Below are 8998 nucleotides of genomic sequence, written 5' to 3'. Positions count from 1 at the left end.
TAAATAGATTTTTCTCCCGTGCTTGCTATTCATGTGGAGAAGAAGGACATTTTTCATGGTATTGCACGAAGGAAAGCCAAGAGTATCTGGGAGACTTCCCTACAGAAGAAGTGGAGTTTGATCCACACGAGATAGAAGAATTGATCGGAACAAAGAAGTCGAGGAAGAGAAAGAGCCAACATGTGGAGTCATATCACTTGTTACACGTGCAAGGATTTAGGTCATTACGCTAGCAAATGCCTAGCAAGGAAGCCAAGGACTCAAGGAGCCAACATAACCACCAGGAAGCCCCTAGATTTGTCTAACGTCATTTGTTTACGCTGCAAAGGAGTAGGGCATTTTGCTAGAGAATGTTCAGACCCGAGGAAAGCATGAGCTGAGTAGTTGCGATCTTGATATTGGAATAAAGCATGTAAAAATGTGGAACACACTTTTATTTTCATTGGGGATGTTGAGTTGAGTTGTGAAATGGAAATTGTAATAGCTTGTGAAGCAATACAGTTGATATGCTCGGACTCTCATATGAAATAATGTTATGAGTTGTTTGTTGATTGGGAGTGCCTCTCTCACTATCTCACCCAGACATAAACCTTGAAACCATGGACAAGCTGACCCCAAACCTTTCCCGGGAAAACAACCACATTTCGCCCAAGGAAATACATACAGTATCCTGAGTACCCCTTCCATCTTATACCTGCAGATGGCAACCCTTTATGAGTCTTTTCTCAAGGGCCCGGAAACGATCATGACCCTGACTAGGGATCAGGATTACCCAAAAATCCTGAAGTACATGATGAAGCATATTCATCTTGAAGGAGATGCAGTGTACAAGGGTTATCCTTTCATGGAGAAGGTAGTTGAACTTTCGTATGTGGAGGTACACGTCCACCATGTGAAGGGAGTTTGTCCAAATACTATGGGACAATACGTTTTCATTTCTCAAGTACCACGAGCAACATTCTTTGACTCTGTTCGTGAAGCTTCTATGGAAGCCATACGTCAAATTGGAGAAATACTTGAAGCAAGACTCCGTCAGACTCAGGAATACCTGAGAGCGGTGCATGCAGAGATGATGGAGATGAAGCTCATGGCCACCATGATGAAGCAAAACATCGATGATTTGAAGGATCACATCGCACAATTCTAGTGGGACTTACGCATCTTCAAGAAGGGCAAATGAATAAAGATGGAAGTAATGATTGACCATACCAAACTATGTGGATGGCAGCTTTTGTAACAGAGTACTTTTAAAATTAGAGTTTTGAGTAGTGGTTAAGGATGTAATAAAGGAGTTCATACCAAGAGAATATGAATTATAGATGAACCAGTGCATTTTTTTGGGCGATACTTTTCTGTGTGAACACCTGACCAATGGAAAGGAAAAATGTTGTTCCATAGGGTGGAATTTGCACAAAATGAGTTGGAGTTTGTTTTCATTATGATGGTTACCCGAAGAGTATGAGGGAATGAAGTACTATTGGATTCAAAGGAGATGTAGTGTTGGAATATGGAACAATAGTAACTCCATGGATGAGTTAAAGATATACAAGTGTTGAAGTGGGACATAACCCATAGGACCCAGGATTTGATAAGGAAACAAGCACAATATTGTTGAACAAAATAATTATGAACGAAGCTATGATTTCATCAGCATACGTTTCCTAGGAGATTACGTAAACCCAGGAGTTGTGAATACATGATAGAGGTTTTCTTTGGCTTGCAGAACCAATGGATTTACCTGTAACACCCTCGATGCGACTATATCTCCCACGTGTCGAGGCACGACTTAGAGGCATAATCGCATTGAAGGCATATGTCGCAAGTAAGGCAATCTTCACAATATCCCATGTAATATAAATCATAAAGGGGAGATAACATAGTTGTCTTACACTCGCCACGTCAATCAAGGTAAATAAATAACATTACATCATCCAAACACTCATGGCCCGACTACGGCGCCAAAATAAAAGATAACCCAACATGCGACACGGTCCCGATCACCCCCAACAGGGCACCACTACTGATCATCGGGAAAGGAAACATAGTAACGTTGAGAGTCCTCGTCGAACTCCCACTTGAGCTCGAGCGCGTCACCTGGAGCGGAATCATCAGGCCCTGCATCTGGTGTAATAGTAATCTGTGAGCCACAGGGACTCAGCAATCTCGCACCCTCGCGATCAAGACTATTTAAGCTTATAGGTAAGGTAAGGTAAATATAAGTGGAGCTGCAGCAAGCGACTAGCATATATGGTGGCTATCTTATTCGCAAAAGAGAGCGAGAAGAGGAGGCAAAGCGCGAGCGAGAATCTAGAGGACAACCTGCGCAAACATTACTCCAACACCGTGTCCACCTCCCGGACTCCGCCGAGAAGAGGCCATCACGGTAACACACTCCGTTGATTCAATTTAATTAAGTTAAGGTTCAAGTTATCTACAACCGGACATTAACAAATTCCCATCTGCCCATAACCGCGGGCACGGCTTTCGAAAGTTCAAATCCCTGCAGGGGAGTCCCAACTTAGACCATGACAAGCTCTCACGGTCAACGAAGGAATAGACCTCCTCCCGAGACATTCCGATCAGACTCGGTATCTCGGTTCTTCAAGACACTTCGACAGGTTAAAACAAGACCAGCAACACCGCCCGAATGTGCCGACAAATCCCGATAGGAGTTGCACATACCTCTTTCTCAGGGCACACTCAGATTGTCTAAACTTCTGGTAGGCCAGCCCAGAGTTGCCCCTGGTAGCCACCGGCGGCTGACGGGTTGGACCAACACTCAGAGGAGCACTGGCCCTTGGGGGGGTTTAAAATAAGATGACCCTCGGGCTCCGGAAACCCAAGGGAAAAAGAGGCTAGGTGGAAAATGGTAAAACCAAGGTTGGGCATTGCTGGAAAAGCTTTAATCAAGGCGAACTATCAAGGGGTTCCCATTATAACCCAACCGCGTAAGGAACGCAAAATCCGGGAACATAACACCGATATGACGGAAACTAGGGCGGCAAGAGTGGAACAAAACACTAGGCGAGAGGCCGAGCCTTCCACCCTTTACCAAGTATATAGATGCAATTAAGATAACATGGCAATATCATGATATCCCAACAAGTAAATAAATGTTCCAACAAGGAATGACCTCCAATCTTCACCTGCAACTAGCAACGCTATAAGAGGGGCTGAGCAAAGCGGTAACATAGCCAATCAACGGTTTTCTAGGACATGGTGGGTTAGAGGTTTGACACGGCAATTTGGGAGGCTGGAAAGCAAATAGTAGGCATCGTAGCATTGGCATGGCAAAAGAGCGAGCAAACTAGCATAGCAAAGATAGTAGTGATTTCGAGGGTGCGATCATCTTGCCTGCAAAGCTGTCAGAGTTGACTGGGTCCTCGAAAGCAAACTCAACGAGATCCTCGTTAGCGAACTCGTCCCCCGGCTCTACCCAAACAAGACAAACAAGCAACAAGGACACAATCAACCACGTGCAACGCTCAAACAATAAGATGCAAAGATGGCATGCTACGCGGGATGCGATGCGGGATGCATATGCAAGATTTGACAAGGAAAACATGAATCTGGCCTCAACATGGAAAACCAAGTGTGCCACTGGAAAGATGAGTTGAAATCGCTTGAAAACGATATAAAGAACGCCGGAAACGGAGTTACGGTTTGGAAATGGCAAGCAATTCAAATATGACACCAGTCTGCGATTTACAGCAAGTAGCCATCTAAATGCAATGAGATGAACATGCTACAGCACTCAAACATGGCAACAAAATACATGGCAGGGATGCATTCAAGATTCTTAACAAAAGTCTAGCTCTGAGCTACCGCCAATTCATTCATTAACAGGTTCAAACAAGCATGGCAAAAATGCATATGGAAAACAGATCTCAGACTTTGTGAAATTACCACTTGTGTGGAATTTCAGATCAGGTAGCCCACTTCGGAGCAACAAAACTACATGCTACAGGACCTGAACATGGCAAAGTAAAACATGGCATGGAGCTTCTCAAAAAGCTTAACAAAAGTCCCTTAGTGACCTTGAGCCAAAAGGGATCAGAAAACACCTTAGCAAGCATGTGAACATAGCAAAAGCATAATCAGTTTTTAGACTTAGTGAAAACTGGCACATGCTGAAATATAACTCAAGTAGGCATGTTTACGAGCTCGATGCACTCACTACGGAGCAAGTCATGAAAAGCTAAGCATACATCTATCAAGAACACACAAAATTCAAGCTATACATGGAAAGAACAATAGCATAGCATGCACAGATCAACTACAACAACATCGGCAAAATTGTAGACAAGTTGACAATCTGCCCAGATTCACGAAGTAGCAAAAGTAGAGCTTGATTGACTCAAGCTAGGGTGCTCCATAATTGCAAACAAAGACACGGATGGATAGAGCACTACAAGATTAATAAAACATCCTTACTGACCAACCTCAAAAGAGGCACGGATCACTCGAAAACAACATGAACATATGGCAACACGAGATAAACAGCTCAAGGACTTAGTGGAAATGCTAAGTCCCTGAAATCAGAATTACCAAGTGCCTCACTTGGCAAGCTTGTGCTAGTCACCACACACATCACAAAAATACATGGGTTGCACCTCTGGAAAGATGACAAAACCCTTAACAAAACATATGTAGAGCTCATGGGCATATCATGCACACAATAATCATGGCAAAAATGACAAATGCCTAAAAGGAGCAGCAGATCTGACAATTATCTCAAGTAGCACTCTTCTAACAGCATTTCGGGCATCAAAATGAACTCAAATGAAAATGATGCAATGGAATGGAATGATGTACTCTCTGAGATGAACATTTTGATATGCTATATGCCAAAAACGGAGTTATGGATGCGGAGATACGATGCGATGAATATAGGCATATGAATCTGGGAATTTCGGGACTTAGTGAAATTATTACCTCCGAGAAGAGATCTAGGGTTTCGTGGCACGCGAACCGAGGCACGGACGGAGTTCGCCGGAGATAGGGGAGGCGGTGGCCAGCTCGAGGTCGCCGCGGGGCGATGATGGCCGGCGAGATGTGGCGCGGGCGCCGGAGCACGGGCGGCGCGCCGGGCGGAGCAGCTGGGCGGGGCGGCGGCGACCCAGTCGGTGAAGCGGGGCGGCTGCCGGCGCCGGTGAACGTGGACGGAAGCGAGGCGAGGTCCGGCTGCCGGAGTGGCGAAGATGGCGGCGGGGAGATGGTGCTGGCGGCGCGCGCGGTGAGGAGGGGGCGGCCCGGTTGGCGGCGGCGAGGGCCCGCCCTGGGTCAAACGGGCGTCAGCAGCGGCGGCGGCTGCTATGCCACGTGGCACAGCGCGATTGGCGCGGAGGCGGCGGCGCGCAGGTCGGACGTGTCCGGCCGTTCGGATCTCGTCCGGCGGCGCGAGGAGAGGGGAAAAATTAGGGTTTCAGACGAGGGGGGTCCGGATTTTCGGGGAGAGACCTATTTATAGGCATAGAGGGAGTTAGGAGAGTCCAAATGAGGTGCGGTTTTCGGCCACGCGATCGTGATCGAACTTTCTAGATGATGGAGCAGGTTAGGTTGGTTTTGGGCCAAATTGGAAGGGTGTTGGGCTGCAACACACACGAGGCCTTTTCGGTCCCTCGGTTAACCGTTGGAGTATCAAATGAAGTCCAAATGATACGAAACGTGACAGGCGGTCTACCGGTAGTAAACCAAGGCCGCTTGGCAAGTCTCGGCCCAATCCGGAAATGTTTAATTCCCACACACGAAAGAAAGGTAGAAATGACCACCGGAGGGGAACGAAGCGCCGGAATGCAAAACGGACAACGGGGAAAATGCTCGAATGCATGAGATGAACATGGATGCAAATGCAATGCACATGATGACATGATATGAGATGCATGACAACGATAATAACACATGGAGACAAATACCTGAACCCGAGAAAATAAAATAACTTAACGCCAGAAATGGCAAGGGTTGGAATACATATTGGGAAAGTCATATCCGGGGTGTTACATTACTTGAACCCAGTTCATGGATAAGAGAAGTTCTGCAATGCTTGTGAGGATGCCCAAGTGTTAGAATACGTGATTCACTATCTGCATATGTGGTAATGATTCAAGTACAGGATGGATTGGCCCCCATACTGGACACTTCTATCATGAACTATCATATGTTGATGGAAAATCAGAGAGCCTTAAAACCCTAGAAGAGTGTCGACACGACAAACCAAAAGCCTTAGAATGGCAGACGGTGGAAACCATGTACAAACACCTGTTGCCAATCGTAGGTTATGCGGTGAGGTTCAACCCAGACCTATTTCCTACAGGAGAAACCAAAAATTGTCGCCACCATGAGGTTTTCGGTAGTTGTTTAGCATTGGCAACATCCTGACAGCTAAGAAGACCCAGACTCAGAAGGATCTTATTTGATGCAAGGACTCCAGATTTTGAGGAAAAGGTCATGCTCTTACCAGAAGAGCACAAGTGAAGGAGTTATCTCGCAGAATGTGAGAAGACCAACACGGTCAACCCAAAGGACGAAGTACATGAGTTTTGTTGGAACCATAACCATGCTTCTAAGGGTGGTAGCACCCCATACCCTGTGTTGATGAATGGATTTTCAAGGAGACCCCCCAAACCTAACCTTCTTTCTAGCCTCTCCGAATCTCGAGGACGAGATTCATTTTAAGGGTGGTAGTTTGTAACATCCCAAAATTCTAAATTTTGGAATGTTATATATTAAATAAATAATTATGATTGTTTGTTTGATTGTTGTGTGATTGATTGTGTGAAATTGAGTGGAATTTGAAACTTTTTGAAAGTTGAATGAGAGGGAATAAAAGGACTTTTCCAAAACTTTTCATCTTTCATGTTGATCTCCATGAATTCTAATTCATTTCATCACAAAACCCTAGAGTGAAGATAATATGACTTCTTACATTTAAAGAAATGAAAAGGGGTTTGAAAATTATTTGAATTCCATTGAGAATATGTCAAATTTAGAAACTTTAAGCAACCCAATGAGTTCATGAGGGAAGATAAAATGACTTCTTAAAATTCGAAGAAAGAGAGTTGGAAGTTTCAAAGAAATAATTTGAAAGTCACCTTGAAGTTATTTGAATTTCCAAATTTCAAATTCTCTTGGGAGTTATTTAGTTTTAATTCCAATTATTTTTATCCTAAAAATAAATAAATGGAAATAAGGGTAAAATGATTCCCTTCAATGGAAAATTAGGAGAAAATAAATTCGAAATCATTTTTGTATTTTAAAAATGGTTTTTTATTGATTTTAAATGCAACAGTAGCACTGTTTGACTTTTATGATTTTTTATGGAACTTAGTTGAACTTGAAAAATAGTTCACCTTATTCTTGGTATTTTTCTGATCATTTTGGTATATGATATGCCTATGTATAATTTTTATTTAATTTACTTTTGTTGCAGTTTTCCTTTGTGTTTTTCTTTTTTTTAAACAAGCACGCGTGCGCAGGCCAGCCGACCTACTCGGCCGAAAACGGCCCAAGGCCTAGACCCCGCGACCGAGTCCCTAGCCACCGGTTGCCCGCCCCCGTCTCTCACCCGCTCGCTCACCCGCACCCACGGACAGATGGGGCCCAGCCTCGCTCACCCGCACCCACGGATAGATGGGGCCCAGCCTGACCCGTCGTCCCTAACCTCCTACTTGGATAAGCATGTAGTGCCGTGTGTGCACGCCGCAACCGCCGGGCGAAGCTCTCACATAGAGCTTATCCGCAGCTCCCTTCTCGTGCCTATAAAACCCCTAGGAGCCCCTCTCTCCATTCTGCCTCACCGCTACTCCCCACGCCGCTCCTAGCCGTCGTAGTCGTCGATTGGATCTCGCCGGAGCCGAGCCGCCTCGCCACCGATTCCGTTGCCGGTGGTGCACCCTGGCCCCCATTCTCCTCATCACTCGAATGCCCACATCCGCGCACTCCGTTTTGACATGGTGGTTTTGCCTCTAGGTCACTGGAGCCGCCGCCTGGACGACCCATGTTGTCATCGGAGAGCCAGAGCTCCGCCGCCTCCCTCCGCCCCATCCGGTGCACGCCGACGCCCGCCGTCACCACCATCCGGTCGCCCGCGCCACGCCGCACCCTTCCGTCCACTTTGCCGCCGCCGGAAACCGCCGGAGGCCGCCGCCCCGTCACCACCCGACGCTAGCGTCGCCGTCTTCCGTTCGTCGTCGTCGCTCGCTGTGAGCCGCCTGCTTCCCCTCGCTCTGTTAGTTTTTTCAGATTAAACCGGTTAATCTTGGTTTTATTAACCATGCGGTTTTAGTGGAAACCGGTCTTGGTTTTCTTTTTATTTAGCCGCGGTAGTGTTTTATTTATTTAGTGACCGTTCACCGTATAACTTCTGCAGCGAATGCTGCTCGGCCAGTCACGAGCCGCCACGTGCCCGAGGGCCGGTTCATAGTTTATTTTGTTTCCTGTTTCACTGCTCGGTCCCTGTAAATTTTAGTTTAGCCCCTAAACTTAGATTGGCCACATCTTTTTAATCGTAGATCCAAACTTGTTGGAACCAGTGGCAAATTCTTCATGATGTTTAAATCTATCCAGTGGTATCCTTTTTTCCAAACTTTTGTGAGATTGGAATTTGAATTTATTCAGATTCGAATTCAAACTTCAAATGGCCATATCTCCCAAATCGAAGCTCGGATTAAGTTTATTCTTTTTGTAGTCTGTCACCGTAGGCAAACCCTATCACCTGGACCTTTGTCACAATAACTTTCACACACAAGAATCTGTCCATTAATATTTTCTACTAGTATGCATAGTATGCACTATAGTTCACATCACTTTTTGAACCATAGGCTTATGTTGTTTTGCATTTAGAATATTTTTGTGGTAGCTTAGTGTGTTGTATGTTCATTTGGTTTTTCCGAGACTTCTTGCTTCACATGTTCTTCTTGGTTTTCTGAAATGTTTGCTTATGTTTGCTTATCTTCCGTTGCGATAGATTGCCCGGAGTGCGAAGCAGAATATTATCAGT

This window comes from Triticum urartu, chromosome 3, assembly GCF_003073215.2.
Source record: "Triticum urartu cultivar G1812 chromosome 3, Tu2.1, whole genome shotgun sequence".
NCBI classification, from domain to species: Eukaryota; Viridiplantae; Streptophyta; class Magnoliopsida; order Poales; family Poaceae; genus Triticum; species Triticum urartu.
The sequence above is the reverse complement of the archived record's forward strand: the minus strand, read 5'-3'. Positions refer to the sequence as shown.